The sequence below is a fragment of the Fringilla coelebs genome, assembly GCF_963513975.1.
Source record: "Fringilla coelebs genome assembly, chromosome: 4".
NCBI classification, from domain to species: domain Eukaryota; kingdom Metazoa; phylum Chordata; class Aves; order Passeriformes; family Fringillidae; genus Fringilla; species Fringilla coelebs.
In genome coordinates, this window is record NC_140032.1 from 13,609,132 (window position 1) to 13,627,751 (window position 18,620).

Here is an 18,620-nt window from a genome sequence, read left to right on the forward strand (position 1 = left end):
TCCTTCAAACATCAGCACCATTTTCAATTAACAAGCCTATAAATATTTTCTTTCAGCCCTTGAGAATTATTTGAAGGCAATTTAAGCCTGAAAATGTATTTATTTTCTCTTTAGTGTCTTTTGCAGATGCCTACAGGATAATCAAGAACAAAACTGCTGATTTATAGAGCAATACTGCACGCCACTGGTCTGATTTATTGGGTAGCCCCTGTTTTGTTAGTTCAGCAAAACAAGAATGGTATTTTAGGGACCAGAAGTGCCAAAAAATATTGTTAATCATTAAAAATCTCACTTTAGGAGCAAGTTGAATTACTGAGGTGCCAAAGTAGCAGAATTATGTCATGTCCCTTTTGTTATGGGCAGCTGTTAGATTCGAGAACCACAGAGCTCCAAGGTTAGTATTGGCTCACACGTGCCTGTCTCGATGCCTGTCTCAAGCAGGCTTGATGGTCTAGCTGTAGGATTGCCATTATTGTGACACATTCTGGCATTATGTCATGCTCCATTTTATGCATCCTCTGTTCCAACGATGAATAAGTTGCAAAATGTGATACTCTTCATAAGAAAATCCCTTTTCTATGGGTTATATCTGAGAGTGTAGATGTGATTATGTATGAATTCTATTTGCTAAAGAGGTTTGATTTGATTCAATTTTTTTTCCAGACTATTTCATTTTTCTGAATCTCAGCCTTTAAATAACAATCCTCTTTCCTGTCTTTATTGGTCATGATATCTAACATTCTTTAAATGTACAAACCAGAAGCTTAATTTTTTTAATGATTAGCATTATAGCTGTCAATCTTGGACTTGAATTTGGTGCAAGTATCACAATAGTATCATTTCCCAGAGAGATATAAAAACCCCACCCAAAGTTATTATGTTAAACTTTTCAACTCATTCTATATGCTTTCTTCATACAGCCCTAGAAATATTTTCTCACTTATCTTAATTTTCCCTGTCTCCTATTCTTAGTACTTTCAGTTTTCTAAGAACACTGATTTCTTAGCAATTTAGTGCATTTGTTTTAAACAGTAACCACTTGGAGAGGGTGGCTTATTTAGGTGCATATATATCTCTCCATACCCATACAGTGATATATCTGGTCAGCAATATCTCTCTATATAATGATATAACTGTACATCTATACCTCTCTCTGTAATGTCTGTTGAGGGTTTTCATCTCTATGCAATTGATTCAGTATTTTCTCCCATTTGCTTACTTACTACTGTTTCTAACACTGCTCTGTTAAAGCCAGTTTGTCTGCAATGTTACTCTTTCCTGCTTGAGTAAGAACAGTAAGTGACTGCAAGACTGATTTCATTGTCAGTCAAAACAACAGCAGCTATAATTATTTTCTAAGCATATATTTACTGTTTGTTTCCATGAGTCTCATTCTTGATCATGTAAACATGTGTTATTGAATTTCGTGGGTAGATTAATTCATGTCTGTACTTCCCTGTGTATTGTGGTGTGATCAGAAATTACAAAACTCCATGCATGTTTAATTTTCAAAAGATACCCAAAAGCAATTTGGAGGAGTTCAGTCTTTTTATCCCCATTTGACACTTGGTGGTACAATATGTTTCTGTCATGAAGAGAATAGAAATTATACAAAAGAAGTTTTTCTACATAGCATTTTCTGTATTTTGATGGGATTTTTTTCACTGTATTGTTTTAGTTGGTCAAATTTCCACCATATGCAGAATAATTATTACCTGCCTGAGTTATTTTTGAGGCTTTCAACTTGAGATTTGGAGATATGTTTTGGTGCATAGGATTAGCTGTCTCTGAGGCACTCTAATCAGTAATTCCTAGAAGGATATATGTTTCCTTGATGGGGTGTTTTCTGCATTAAGATCCTGTCACCTTCTTACACATTGCTCCTTTTTCTGGTGGTATGTAACAACAGTTCAGACATTCTTGGGGGTGACAGAGAACCACCAATGAAGTGATTTGCTCAAGCACATCAACAAACAAGTCCATAAGAGAGGTAAATAGCAGCCAGGATGCCTGTGCATAGAGCCCCAATGATTGGATTGCACAGCCTGCTTTAAATTTGCATGTTACTATAAATATTTTAAACCCTGAAACTAAGCAATTCTTTTTTCAAGAATAATTGCCATGGATGTTAGTGTGCATTCTCAGGTAGGTGCAGTAGATCCAGCATTATGCATTCATATTTTATTTTCTGCCCATTTAAGGGATTGTTCTATAAAATTAACAACTCTCACACTCAAGATGCCAAGGCAGTTTTCCCTGCATAACTGAAGTGGTTGCCAGAGAAATGGCAAAAGAAACTTTTATAATTTTGTATAGCACACTAAAATGCAGGCTCACAGCTGTCTATACTGAATGTCTGACGCTGTCTCAGCCCTAAGTGTCCAAGGAGAGAAAAGTGAATAATCCCCTCACACACACCTGAGCTCTGTTTCAGGGTTTCGCTCTGGTACCAAGCATCAGCAGCCATGGTGCCCAGCCCCCCTTGCACCAGGCTGACAGTGCCCTGCTGCAGAGAGAAGAGCTCATTTTGCAGACACTGCTTGCTCAGAGCTGCCATCCATGTGTGTGAGTGCCTGCACTGCTCTGAGCTGCTCGTGTCCAGTGTTGGGCACACCTGGGGGACACTTTCCTCTCTGTTCTCTGGACAGTAGTACTTCTTTAATGGCAAGTCCTGATGCTCTGAGGCTCCTGGAGGGACTGACAGACACTTGTGAAGTTCAAAAAGGCTGCAAAATAGAGATACATAATTTTAAGAAATTATGATCGGCGTTCAGGGGTCTCAGAAGAGCAGAGGATCAATAAAAATTGCAATTATTATCTGAAAAAGCTAGAGGAACTTGACAGAGCATTGTTTCCTTTTGTGCTTTTTCACCCCACATTTTAGGCAGCTTTGCACGGTGCTCTAAGCCACATCCTTTATGCAATACTGACACTAAAACAATTGCCATTTTGAACCCAGGCACAAGATGCACTGAGATGACATTTCAGCAGTTGTTGACGTGCCTGCAGCAGCCAGCAATCCCCCTGATCAGGCTTTGCCACCCAACCCATGGCCATCCATGATACAGCCAAGGGACACAGGGCAGCTCACTCTTGATCCAAAGGCAGTGGCAGCCAAAGGGGGCAAATGCTGACCAGGACTGCAGCCTTGGCAAGTGGTGCTGCCCTGCATGGAATTGGTTTCACCTCAGGAGATGCAATGGAGAGAGGAGACCTCCTCACAGGGCAGCCAATTCAGATTGATTGTTGCACTACAGCAATATCTTATCTGCACTCAAATGTTCAAGTATTTCAGATGTTCTTCCAGTTGATTGCAACATCTGCACAGTCGAGGTCTGTGAAAGTCATCCTGCCAATTAGTCTTCCAGAGCTACTCAGGTGGGTCAGCTACCTGCCTCTGGCATGGCAAAATAATGCAGAAGGATGGAGGAGAGGGCTGCAGCTGCTTGGGATTCTTTTCTGTTCTTCTGCCACTCTATTTCTGTCCTGTGGAAGAAGAAAATGACATTTAGCAATAAACCAGCTTTCTGTGCCTTGTAGCAGCATGTGTGGGTTCTCCACAAAGATGATGCATGTGGTTTTTGAAACATGCTCTGTCTGTGTCATATTGAGGCCACAGCATATGATCATTCCCTTTCTGCTAAAGGGAAGGTAAGTAACCAACCACAGAAATAAGAGAACTGCAATGCTGAGAAATCCACCCATGGCACACAAGGATAATAAAAGCAGAAATATCGTCCCAAGAGTGATCATTATTCAGACAATTTACAAGAAATCTGCTATAAATTTCAGTGTGTAAATTATTTTCATTTACAGGAATAGCAGGCTGAGCTTTTAGAAAATAGCTCTGAACTAGGCTGCATCGTTGTCTGTAGAAAAGCCAGCTGGTAGATTTCAAATTTGGTATTTTTGTTTCCCCCAGCTTCAACATTTATGATTCTTCCTGATACTAATATATGCAATTCAGGTTTCATTTCTGTGCTGAAAATATAGTAAAATGATATCCAGGAGGCATTAGTTCATTGCCTTGAGACTTGCAAGAAAATAGTTTAAAAAGCGATCTAACAAGAGATCTAGCTTTCACATCCCTCACATTATCTGAACAAAATTCCCCTTAATTGATGAAATATTTGAATAAACACAATATTGACAAGGCTCAGTGTAATTTATGAATTTTGGCTGTCGAACAGGGATCCACAAGAGGAGGCATACTAGGCCAAAAATTTTCAGAATAAAATTGCACTACAACAATGTCTTATCACTGAGAAGTTTTCCAGCCAAATCCACCCAGAGTTCTATGAAAATACAGGGATTAGATTTCAAAGGCTATAGAGACACCCTGACTAGTCTGGACTTGAAAACAGGATGTAAGTCATGTAAAAGGAAAGACTGAGATTGTACTAATAACTTCTACTATTCTGAAGTGATTTAGGTCAGACAGAGATTATCTTTCACTGTTCAGAAGCATGTTAATCTCACCATTTGTGTTTTCTGAATGTCAGATTTGTAGGTATAACTGTGAACTAAAATACTGTCCTTGAATAAATTGAAGTCCTGGGCAATTTTACAGCATTTTTGCTGAGTGTTGCAGTGTAACAAGTCCTCTGAGCATTGTTGATTCCAGAAGAATTGGGGCATTATAGAAAAAAAATTAAGCTAACGGCCATACCCAAGAAAATAGGGACAAATTTATCCTGGACAACTGGAAAATCAGTTCATGCAAATGTTTAACCTTATGTTAAATGATGCTCATTACTGTCTTGTAAATGGTGCTGTTTTAAGAAATGGCTGATCAATAGCTGTATTCACTTTCCAGAAGACAGAACCAGAATGGGTTCCAGATGGGCTGGGGCTAGGTGGTGTGGGAAAATAAAACACATCTTGAAAGAATCCCAGTTTGGAGGAACTGGTCTTGTTTGTCAACTGCATTAAATGCTGAAAATGTTTATTTATTGGTAAAAAATGATGTAGAAAGATTTGATTTGATGGCACTTCTCCAAGCAAGTTTTATAGAAAGGAAGAACATTTATTTTAATTCTTGTCAAAGCTCAAAACAAAATGGACCCATGCAACTTTCTGTTTTCCATTAAGGTTAAAATGGCACCTCTGCTAAGTTATTTAATTATTTCTACACAAAATCTCCATTTCATCAAGGTTCAAATGTGCCAGCAAGGGAAGGAATTCAGTATTTATCAAATGAAAAATTAAACTATAGTGTAGACACATTCATGAAGGACTTCATCTATAAAACATGAAGGCCATGTTACTCTAACTTCTACCTTGACTTTGTCCTCTTTTGATAGAAGAATGGATATTTAGGTATAAACATTAGCCAGAAATGCCCATTCAAGTTTTTAACTTGCCTTCTTTATTAAAGCTGCTAATTATTTGGCAACAAAGGAGATGGTTGATGTTTCCAGCTGGCATTTTAATAAAGCCTTATTAGAGTAAATGAAGGACAGCTATTGCATCTGCAAATCTTTGCTGTTATTTTAGCAGCCTCCAGTACAGCTGTTAATGCATCACATCCTGCTGCTGCCAGGATGAGCCATTTCCTGCCAGAAGTAACACAGAGGGAGCTCAGGCATGATATAATCTTATAAATGTTAGAATAATCTAATATCAGCCTCTACAATTTACATTTTATAGTCACTATAAACATCATTCAGTGTCTCTTAAAAGTCATGTTGGTCTGTCAGGAACTTTTACCAATATGAAGTATTTGCAAATCTCTGGGCAGTGGAACAGCCTCCCTTCAGTGTTACATCTGTGGCCTCCACAGACCTACTGATGGTGCTACAGCTGCCCCTTGAGTTGTGATGCTTCACTGGATCTTCTTGACCACCTCCCCAAACACTGTGCTCTGTTTCTGCTTCATTTGGCATTACTTTTAGATTTGTTTTTCACTGTTTCAATCATCTGTAATTAACTGCAAATTTTGCCTCACGTTTGAGCCATGTTTGGTGGATTTGGGGAGTAAACAAATGACTTATACTGACTTCTCATTCCAGTTTCCTCTTTGAGGAAGTTACTGAAATCACTGTTTTACTTCCCACACCTCAATCAGTGACTTAAATTGAGGTAACTTTCCACAGCTGTGTCCTGACTGTAAATGTACATTAATTTGACATTTTTTCCTCATCAAGAAGGTTTTCAATACTCAATCTTTATTTAATAGCAACCCTAAATTCTTTTTCAAGTGCACTGCAGCTTCAGTTTAATCATTTGGACAGAACTATAGCTAAGGTTTGGTTCTCTTCCAAACAAAATAGATTCCTCAGGCTCCATTCTTGCACTGGCCTGACACGTTGAATGCGACTGGTTGTTATTTACAGCTGGCTGACAGCTGCAATACATTTGTAGCCTTCACTATTGCAGTGTATTGCTGGCAGGAAACGTTTAGCAAGGAGCACAGCTGGAGCCATACCAAAACGGTTCAGTGATTCCGTAAACACTCAGCGCGCTGCATCTCACCACGACGTTCAGCCCTGCCCTGGGAGTGATGGAGTGGGGCTGGGCAGCATCACCAGAGCAGCAGGAGAACCAGGAAAACAGGCAGAGACAGAGAACAAAAAGTCTGGGTTCAGACTGCCACTGGCCTCCCAACAGCCTGGAGAGGAAGCAGGACACAGGCAGAGGTGCAGGCACGGAGCATCCTCCCGGCCCTCTACCACCCTGCGCCATTTCTCCTGCTGTTTTTCAAATGAGAATATTTGTGTAATTTTATTGACACTATTCAAAACACAAGGTAAAACCCAGGAGGATTGGGCTGTGTATTGACTGGATATGACCTTCATCCTTTCAAATACTTTTCCTATGATTAGCATGCAGTTTATAATGTATTACTGTATTCTTCTTATGAACTACTGGAACTTTGGTTCTTTATTTTTCTTCAATATAAAGCATATGAAGGATTTTGACCTATTTAACTGTCTCTTTTCAAGAAGTTATTTCTCTCATCTATGTAAAAAAGGTTAAACATGATAAAAGCACCTGAACAGTAATGTTTCTTAGATTTTGTTTCTGTTCTGAGGTAGTTCATTCAACATTAAGAAATGTGAGTAATTTCAACTTAACACAGTTATTTTCTCTTTTCTTTTGTCCATTATCTTTCTTTTATATACCCCTGTTGGAGGCACATGCTCTGTTCTTTTGTTTATATTCTTAGTTCAGTTTGTAGTTCTGGCTAAAATAAGATGCAATGGGAAGTTTTATCTTGGTTTATAGTTTTGTATGCCTTTAGTGTAACTTGAGCTGTAAGAACTGTTCCTTAATTAGAACAAGTTTTTTGCCTTCATTCCAATTTCCTATTTTGCTTTTTGTTGTGTTTTAACATTGTGAGCTTAGAGAGTAGTATAATTCCATTAGATGTCTGAATTCCATTGCCAATGCTGTTACTAAGTAGCTGTGTTATTTAATGCTTATATGCACTTCTTTTAAACAGGTGACAGGAAAAGTACTAAAATCATGACTGCTTACTGCAATTAACTTGGTAATGACTGTAATAACGATTACTGGATAGAAGGCATGAGAGGAATTCCTAATGCTTTCTAACAATTAATGAAAAAAGTGTGCTAAGCTGTATGAAGAAGTGCCAACTGCTAGATATACCCTGGGGACTGCTGGGTGTCAGGCAAAGTCCTCAGAGTGTTACATCTTTCTTGACTCATATGAGTCTACATCTCAAACTGATTTAAACAGTTTTTGTGAAAAAACACATTACCATCTGAATATCCCAAAACAGCTTGCTGGGACAAAATGTCCTCACTGAAAATTTCAGTTTCCTACTTTTAAGGGCAAAAGTTGTGTAATACTATCCAAAGGCTCATATCCTGTTTCACTTGATTTAGATTAAGATAACTGGTGTGGAAAGTATTTGTTTACAACTTTGCAAACACCCAGGGCGGCTACACAGTTATGAGTAGCCTTATAAAACACATCAGCGAAAAAAATAAAGAAAATTGTGCTTTTATATTTCATACCAAAAATTAAAAACAACAAAAAACCCCATTAAGTCTCTATGCTGACCCACACAATCAGAAACTCCTCTCTTCATCCAGGTTTATATGTCAGAGGTTACATTTATCAGAAAAAAAAATCTTTATTGGTCCCTTTCTGGAAGTTCTCCATCTCTGACATCCTTGGAGATTGGTGTGACACTTCTCCCCTAAACTAAGGACTTTCTCACCCCTTTCAACAGAGCTCATTTTTTATGACACATCCTGCACTTTATTGTTCTATTATGTTGGTTATTAATAAGAAGCAAACCTTCCCCAGCCTGTACCTGGTGAGCTATGAAATTTGTGTATTTGAAGGCATCCTTAATACAAAGATGCAAATGAGATTCACACATGCAGTGCATCACTGGCACATAGCTGAGAACAAACAGTGTAGGAGGCACCTACTTTGGGGTGATATTTGCATTGTGATGACTGAACTCCAGATTCTATCTTTCAAAGGTGTGGCAATACACAATTTCAAATGCAGCAAGCTCCAAGGTGTAAATCAGGCAGAGTGCCTGATGAAGAAGGTAACTAGAGAAATTATGATGGCAGCTGCAAAGGAGGTTGTGCACTGAATTTCTGGGACTTCAGCTACTAAAGCTCTTGAAGTGTGTCGTGGTTCAAAAAGTGACTATTTTGCTCTATGTCAGAATAGTCATACAGGAGGAAATAAGATTTACTTTACTTCATCTGGAAGACTTTTTCTGAAACATATGAAGCCTTTTAAGGAGACAAACAAAATCTAGACCACTTAGCAATGGGATATCCTATTCCATCTATGAAGGAATGAAGAGACAGTTCTGCAGGTCAGCAGTCATTGCTAAGTATTGTAAATTAAATAGGTAGAATTCAGTTATCTACTCTGGAAATAACTGTGTGTGTGTGTACAAGTGCCATTTTTAAAACACTATGGAAAAACTAGTGACATTCATTGAGCCACTGGTTCTTCACATTCTCTCTCATATAACAGGTATTTTCACAGTTCAATTTGCCATCTCATAATTTTAATTTAGTTTCTAAACTGTTAAACATTTCCAATGCATGCACATTATAACAACTCTGGCACCCCATTTTACATTGGTTTGATAATAAATCACTGGGGTAATAAATCACATAAATCTGCTGTGGGAAAGTAGAAGCAGGAAACAGAGAGATTCAAACTGATCTTCAATGTACTTATTTACTTAACCTGAGGATTTGATAAAGGAAAAATCTTTACATTGAACTGCTGGACCATGGGAGCAAAAGGAAGGGGTTGGCAAATCAGAAAGTGTTCCTTCATTACAGAAGGTGAGGGAGGTGGTAGCAGTGACATTACTCAGACATTACTCTTCTGTAACTGGAAGAGAGGGTGCAGGAGCAATTTCTGCTCTTCCTTTGTCCCCTAGTAGGGACTGTGTCTGTTATTTACACTTTCCTGTTATCTTGTGCTTTCACTATGTACAGGATGGTTTACATACATAAATTACATCTCTGCTCTCTTTGCAATTCCCTGCTCCCCCAACCAGCCCTTCCCAGCTGCCCAAACCAGCTCTTCCCAGCTCCCAAGGCTGCATTCCTGCACCCATGAGTCATTGACCTTCTGTGGTTTGTGTTTCCAGCCAAGCTGGAGCCTCTGCTCTTGGCCTCCCTGGCACTCTCAGGGGCTTTGTGATGTTACAGCAAAATCCAACAGGCTTCTGGCATGCAGTGACAGATCTTCAAAGGGCAAGAGTGTCCCAAAGCTCAATATTTGCATAGCAAGCCCAGTGCCCTACCTCCCTGCACAGTCAGTGCAGAGAGATAAGCACTCCAGAGAGAAATTCAAAGAGGTGAAATTAGAATTTCACTCCTGAACCTCTTTCTGAAGGACCCCAGCTCTGACTGTTAACACCAGAAGAAGCCCAAGATGTTAAGTCTCAGTAGGCTATATCAGCCTTTCAATATACAGCCCACATCCATCATCCCCCACCTGCTGCCTCCACAGCCTCGCAAAAGCAGTGTGATTGTCCTGAGGAGCAATCACTGCAGGATTGCTGAGCAGCACTGACAGGCTCTATGAGCAGTAAATTCTCCCCTAAACTAGTTCAGCCAAGAAACTGAATGCAATTATTGAAGATACAGAGAAACACTAATGCTTGAAGGACACACTTTAATCCCAGTAAAACAAAAGGAGTGAGTTTTCTGGGCTGGTCATGTTGCACTGCAGTCTTTGTTGGGGTTCTTGAAGCACTTTTAAAGGACAGAGAGGTTTGGATTAACTGTTTTCAGTCATTGGTCATTCTGCTGCTGCTTCTGAAAGATTGTTTTGGACAGACCCCACTGAGCTTTTCTCACTTGATTCATAGCTTGCTTTCCTAGAGTACTTACACTGCTGCTCACTTCTGTGCTTAGTTAATGAACTTGTCTCTAAGCTTCTACCTTATCTAACATCAAGTGTCCCAAGCTTTTGATCAGCTCTCATGGATTATACATTTCTTTTAAAAGGGATAATATGAAAAAAGATATGCTAAATATTCATATTATGTAACATTTATAAAGTAGTTATGCTGTTTTCTGAAATCTGAGCCAAGTATCAACAGGTAACTTAAATTCCCATATGCTCAAGCACCACAAATGCCTTTGGATTTCTAGGTTGCAATCTTGTTATATCACTTTTTAATATTCCTTCTGCTTGTGTGGCAACAAACCTGCCTTTATGTAAGAAATGCTTATTGCTGTTTTTGATGGTAAAATCACTATCATTAACTTATTATTTAATTCTAGTTTACAGAACCCTAGCAACAGCTCTCTGATGCTCCTGTCCATTTTGACAGATGGAAGATAATTTGCATTGTGTATCAACCTAATGCACAATACAAATAAAATTTGTTAAGACAGAAGCACAAAACTACAGCAACCTAAGAGTATAAAAATGACACATTAAGCCAATGGTCCTTCTAACCCACCAATCTGTAGCAAACAACAGCAGATGTTTGGTGCAAAATACAAAACCCAGTGATCATGTAATGGCATTTTCAGAGAGTGATTCCCCTTAACTTAGTTACCTGTGGATATTTCTTCTTGCATTTGCCCAACCACTTACTGAATCCAAATACACTTTTGCATTGAACAACCCTATCTTGAGAGTTTTTCTATCATATTTACTCATTGTGTGGAAGACCACCTCCTGTTATTTTTTCTGCACCTGCTGCCTGCTTGCTCTATTTGAGAGTAATACTACTTCTCTTGGACTGTAAAACACAATTGGTCTCCCTTTAGTCTCTGTGTTGCTAATGGCTTCAGAGGCCTCCACTCTATTTCCTTCTCAGCAGTTTCTTTCTCCTGCTGGCACTTGCTCCTCACAGAGCTGGTCCAGACTTTTGTCATCCCTGCTGTCCTTCTCTGAACCCATTCTAGCTTCTGGGTTACATCCCAGAATAACCAAGGTGCAGGCACATGGGGTTCACATGGGGGGGAAAAAAGTTTCCTGTTGTATCCTCTATTCCTTTCTTTGTCATTTCTAGCACTTGATTTGTTTTTCTGGCCTGAGCACTTGACCATCTAGTTGATATTGTAACAAAATTTTCAATTCCAGTAGCAGTCAGAGAGGCTATTATTTTACATAGAAGATTTTCCTATGTGAATCATCTGTGCTTTAATATTTTTCTCACTTTTGGTTTTGTTCCCAGTACTCGTGGCCTTTGTTCCAAATAATTCAGTGATGATTTTGAAAATCTTGTTTTAGTTCAGATAATTTTCAGTTGCTGCCTGCTTTACATGTAGCAAGTACATACCCAATTATTTGATGTAAATCAAATCTTCCAGGCTACTACTCAATTTAAATTCTCCTTCAAAGGCGTGCCTAATTTGAATAGGAAAGGTTAATATCCCCTTTTTTAATGCAGAGACATATTTTAATTCAACCAAGTTTTCATCACACAAGACAGTCCTAAGATTTCTGCTTTAAACAATATGCAGCTCTTTTTAAAAAATAAAATGTCCTTATACTTTTTTTCCTTAAAGAGATTTCTATCAGTATCTTTTTTTTTTTGTAAATTTAGATCTATCATCATTTATTCTGTTTCCACTTTGCTTTAGTCATTGAAAATGCTTCACAACTATCTACTTTTCCTTCAGTAGCATGCATATTCCATGTGGAATCTACTAAGTATAAAATTTCCATATTTCCTAGAGTCCTGCTTTTTACAAACCTTACGTTGTCATTTGACAACCTGCACTTGGTCATGCTGCAATATTTTTTTTAGATGCAGGAATCTGGGGCAATGCAGGTTCACAGACCTGTATAACATGCTATATTGACACTAATTCTCCTGTCATTGCCTATCTTGTGCATTAACGCCTTAAGCATATGGATGTGCAAAAGACTCTTCTGTCAGTGCCACAGAGCTGGAAACTGCAACAAAGGCTTTTTCCCTTCTTGTCCTATCTCCTTCCATGAAGAGCACCTTCTGTTCTGACCAGAAATTCACCATTAATGGTGATAGTACTAAACACTCATTAAAGAAACTGCTCTGGGGAAAAAGGCTGTCAACAATTTTGAAAGCACAACACGTGGTATTTCAACAGGGAGAAGAGAAGAAAAAGGCAGATATTTGCTGTCCTGAGGTTGTGGATAAGAGTCAACAGACTGAAACAATATTATACCTGATTCAGATTGTCTGTGCAATTAGATGCTACAGAGATAGCAAAAAGGCTTTTGAATTGATTTAATTTTTTAATGAGCATATAGAATTTCTCTACTTGCAGTACTCCAGTGGAGGTGCACAGCACTACTAAATGAGCATATTTTTTTCCATTTAACTGTTTTCAGGCTTTCAGGCCACTTAGAATTCTGATTCAGACAATCTCAAGAGAATTAATATTGTTTAATATTGTCAAATATTCTATTTGAGTTTGTTTCTCTTCTTTGTGTTCTTGCAGTAGCATGGAGGAAAATATTGTAATGTTGTGGGTGTTCGGTAGAGGCTTATTCATCTGCTTCAGTGAGTCTGCTCATTTTGCATTCAAGCACTCAGTTGCTAAAATCAGCAGACCCTATCTTGTATATGTCTAGACCCTATCTGGTATAACAGCTGATATGAGAACAAATAGACATTTAAACAGTTTGTATAGATTCTTAGGAAAGCCATTAGAATAAATTACCCTGAATTCTAAACACAGAAATACATTTGGTAACTGACACTGACAAGAATAGTTTATTCTTTTGTGCTGACAGATATATTTGCAGTAGAAGAATTTGTGTGTGTGTGTGCTGCTAGGAGGAACAAGAGGCCTTGGGAACTTCTGGTCTTTTCCTCATGAAAGAGAGTGTTGATTGAGGATCATGCTGGGATTATGAATATGCCACCAGACATACTTTCTACTTGCAAATGTTATGATAATATTCCTGGAGATGAACGTCAGCTAGAACCACATGAGGCTTCTATACTGACCTGCAGTACAGAAGTAAATTCCTCAGAGGAATTGACTGTCCCAACTTTTGGGTCACCTACCTGGACTGACAACTGATGTAAATGGTCACTGATTTGGAGACACAAAGCTGTGCTGGTTTCTCACAGGAGGTCACTCACCTGAAGTCTCATCTAGGTTTGTGAACTTGTGAGAATTATGGTTTCTCTTAGATAGGGTATGCAAAGGTAATAGCTTGACTTTTTATCCTTTGTTATTCCACATTTCAGAACTGGTGTGCCTGCCGTGCAATGCCTGCTTCATATTGTCAGCTGTGCTTATCCTGCAGTTTGGGGTCTCCTCCTCTATTCAGACTCACCCTCTGAACAGATTCATTAAACAATGATTGATGAGGCCACTAGCAGAGTCAACACTGGTGGTGTCTTTTAAAAGTCACCCAGTTTTGCACAACCTACGTAATAATTCACTTTTAAGAAACATGTTGGGGTAGTAAGAAAAAGCGGAGACAGTTCAATTGCTGCTGACCTCAAACATAGAAGGATGTTCATAAGAGGAAAGGGCAGCACTAAAACATTGGGCTTTAGGGCAGAGGGAAACAGCTGGAGCCAAGGATTTCCCTGGGTGGTCTGACAGGGCCACATAGTCTCACCCACGGGGTAAAACTCACTTCAAGCTTCCCACTGCACTCTACAACATCGTGTACACTCAGCCATTATGCCAACATCAAAGGTAATTGAAAACAAAGACAGGGAACAGAAATAGCCTTATGTTTATTCTGAAATGTTCAGTCTGTAGCAGGTTGTATCAAGAGGAATTAAGATCAGAGAACTAAGGTAATTAAATGGCACTTGCACAGCAGGTTGTTTCAGGGCCATCTCTTCAAAATCTGCCTTTTTGCTAGTGTGCTCTTTCATCAGTATCCTATCCCCCACAGTGAGATTAAATGAGGATTTTGACCTGCTTCATCACTTCTGTAAACAAGGAGATTCAGTGAATTTCAGCTTGTTCATTGACATCTGGGGCTTGACCAAAGCCTAGTGATAATCAATGGAAATACTTATCAGCTATAGTGGATTTTGAATCCTGCCTTTGAAACTTGGAATAAAGATGACAGTGAGAAACAAATACAATTCTGAGCATAAAAAGAATGGATCATACATCCATATTTTGTTTTGGTCAGTTGATGACTGACTTTAAAACACAGAATTGAACATAGACCTCATGATGTTTCAAATTGTGTTATGAAGCGTCTTGATAAACATTTGTTACAAAAAATTAGGAGTATTAATTAAGTAAATTTAATATTGGCAAAATTGCATTACAGTGGAAAAGTGGAGCCATTTGCACTTCTTAATTTTAGTTCTGCCAAAATATAGTTAAAGGCACTAGCAATCCATGCAGCATTCTGTGTTAAATAGGTCAATGATGTGGGTTGGGCAAGTGCATTAAAGTCCTTTTGAAGAGGTAGATGGGGTCTTGGGGCCATTTTCTTAAGCAGGACTGTCAGAAACTCTCTTTAATAACAGGAAAACAGAATATTAATTTGCTTCTAGAATAAAATGGCTGTTTAAAGCTACAAGTCTAAACTCAAGATCTGATGCAGAAAAATAATTCATTTTAAGGACTTAATAAATTTAATCAATTTTAACTCCAGGCCATGTTTTAGCAATAATAATGCAAATTAAATGCACTACAGTAAAGTAACAGCCTAAGGAGTGTCTCCATTGGAATTTTACTGTGCTGGTTCCCTTTATGTGGAATAGTTTCCAGAAATGGAGATGAAGACCCTATTCTCTTGAAAAAAATGCCAATCTGCAGTTGCTAGGAAATGTATTCTAGTCTTGGGATTCTAGCTTGACTAAATTCCCTGTTGAAAACCTCATTATTTTATGAAATTATTTACTGCAACTAAAAATATCACTAAGGATGCCTGTTGAGACAGAAAATTGACTTCAAAAAGCCAAATAAGCTCATTAGGGGTATTCAAAAGATTACCTGTATCCATTATCTGTTCAAAGTAAATTAACTGACTTTTATTTAAAAATAGAAATCCTTTCTACAACAGTGCACATTTTTTCAGTGGTGATTACAAGACTGAACACGTGTATAAAAAACAATAAATCAGGATACATATATATGTAAGTTTTCCCCCACTATAAGCTGTTTGTATCTACTTCCTTCCAGTGTAGCTTGTAAAAGCTGCAGAAGAAATGAGGTCCTCAAAGAGAAGCCCCCAGGTGTCTAATATTCAGCCAGTAGTTCTCCCAACACAGTTCTTCTCCAGAGCTGTTCTCTGACATGTCCAGATGATGCTTCAAACCAGTCACAAGCAGCTAAATGGTGAAGCCTGAGAGATCTCCCCAATTACTCGTGTAAGCTCCCACAGATCACCAGGTAGCTCTGGCCTTCTGGGATTGTGTATAGAACTAAAGTGGTTTAAAGCTCCCAAGGGAAGAGACTAACTTGAGGTATGTGGGGTTGAAAGTGGTTATAGCAAAGAGGCTTATTTTTAAGCCTCACCTCAAGTTATTTATTATCATCCTTCTGTTCTGGGTACATGTAAAATAGCAGTATCTACAGATGTAGTGTATAGGGTGCAAGTATGACTTTTTATTAGATCTCATTTCTGACAAACAAAAGAGATGATAATAATGAATTTATAGTGTTCAGTGTGCTGTACTTGATGCTTACAAAGTTGTTTTTCAGATATGTGAGCACCCAAGGTTTTTGAGGTTCAGTTTTGGAGCTGCTTGGTAATGTGACGCAATGTTTCCTCTCACTATGCTTATTACTGTGTCAGAAGATCAAGGAATTTGATAAGATTTCTTTTGTGATTGTACAATGAAACATTACCTCTTTCCTCCTTAATATTAGATTGGAAAGAGAACGATTGATGTAAAAAAGCAATGGGACTCTTTGAATGGACATGAAATGGTAGTTCACCACAAAGAGAGTTCAATAGACACTTGTGACTCATCAAAAGGATATTTAAAATGCATTTATTGCTAAGGCTGCCATAGCAGCAGGAAACTTAAAAACCAGATGTCTTAAGTATGGAAAATTTGTGACTCTGCAGCATTTTCTAAAATTTAGGTTCTTTTGCTTCAAATGATAAATTGGGAAATAACTTTCACAGTAATAGGCTTGCTGGAAGACTGTCCTAAAAACTAAAAACTACATTGTTCTCTTAAGTTGAACAGGTACAGCATTGGCACCCTTAACTATGAGATGTCAGAAACATTTCACAGCATTTACAGGTGCAAGAGAAAATGCAAGCTATAAAAAATGTTAACCTTCTCATCTCTTTTTAAGACAAATTGAAGAAAATGAATAAAAAATTAAAAGATGCTCCTTAAATGTGATTTTGATCCAAAATGAGGCAGTTTTGATACCACATCATGACACAGGGTTGTATTGAAGGCTCACATTTCATAAAGCATGTCTCATGCTATTCATGGTGCTTTGTGCTGGCAGAGCAGCTCCAGTGCTTTGGGATGTTGAGCAGCCAAAAGCAAACGCTGTTCTCAGGCTTGACTGGAACTTCTATTTACTAATTTTAGAACCTTGACAATGATTAAAAAACCATTTCCTTCTACTAATTCTTCTTTACCTTTACTTCTTCAGGAATTAAAATCCATAGATACAAAAGTAAAACATAAGCAATAATGATGTCTTGGATTTCTGAGTTATTGGAGAAAAACAAAACCAAAAATGGCCCCCAAATCATATTTTGCTCTTCCTCGTTATTCTAAAGAAAAAGACATTCATTGAGCAGTCCGGATTTGCATCATTACTGGTTTTTGTTTATATCAACCTAAGATCATTTTAGGAAAAGTCACTTTGCTTGCTGCCCTTCAAAAGTCTCCAGGCTACCCCCAAATTAAAGACTGCTCACAGCCTTTCCGCTGAAAAGCCTTTGCAGGAGTTCCAGTCTCCAGTACTTCAGGATCTCGTCCCAGTTTCTACCCTGGCTCTTTTCTTCACTCAACTTTCATCTGCTGAGTTCACAAAGGATCAAGGCTTATGTGATTGCACAGCCCACAGTCTTCACCCCTATGCTTAAATCTATCCCAAATCAAACAATTTGATCAACGAGCTGAGGTCTACATGAGAGTGTTTCCTGTAAGACTGTAAAACCAGGCTGCTTGCTGGAGCAGACTGACTCAGTCCAAGAAGCCGCCCTGCAGTGCTGGCTAGCGGCCCATCCCATCCCATCCCATCGCATCGCATCCCATCCTCTCCCATCCCATCCCACCCATCCCATCCCATCCTATCCCATCCCATCCCATTGCATCGCATCGCGTCCTGTCCCATCCCACTCATCCCATCCCATCCCACAGCATCGCATCCCATCCCATCCTATCCCATTCCATCGCAGCGCATCCCATCCTATCCCATCCTATCCCGTCCCATCCCATCCCATCCCGTCCCGTCCCGTCCCGTCCCGTCCCGTCCCGTCCCGTCCCACCCCACCCCGTCCCACCCCACCCCATCCCATCCCATCCCATCCCATCCCATCCCATCCCATCCCATCCCATCCCATCCCATCCCATCCCATCCCATCCCATCCCGTCCCATCCCGTCCCGTCCCATCCCGTCCCGTCCCGTCCCGTCCCGTCCCGTCCCATCCCAGTGTTTTGCCTGGCGAGAGGCAGCAGAGGCGCTGCCACGTAGCTGGAACACGGGGGCGCGGCTGTGCCGGCGTGCGCGCTCAGGGGGTAGAGGAGATCCCGTCTGTGCGGCGGTAAGGTCACCGACGAACGGGGACGTAGGTGGAAATACCGGAAAGGTGGCGGCAGGAGAGGACCGAGCAGGGCGAGGGACGCGCTCCCCGCCCCGCGGCGCTCCCGGCGGGATTCCTGCCCTCGGGCGGGCCGGGCCCGGCTGCGGAGCGGGGCGGCGGCCGCTGGAGGGCAGCAGAGCCCCGCGAGCCGAGCAGCGCGAACCCGGCCCGGCTGCGGAGCCTCCGGCACGGCCCGGCTGCCCTCGGCCCGGCAAAGCGGCCCGAGGAGGAGATCTGCGCAACCTCTAGGATGCGTCATATGCTGCACTTTGCTCAGCCGCTCGAAGAGGGAATGTATCAAACGGCACCAAGAACAGCCGCAGAAACGCAAAGCAGCAACTCAGCTGGTTCATTCGATCTCCAAGCCTGCAATATGCAGGGCTGGGAAACTCAAAAACTGAAACTTCTGCTCTTGCTGTCTGAAATCCAGACTACTGTCATTG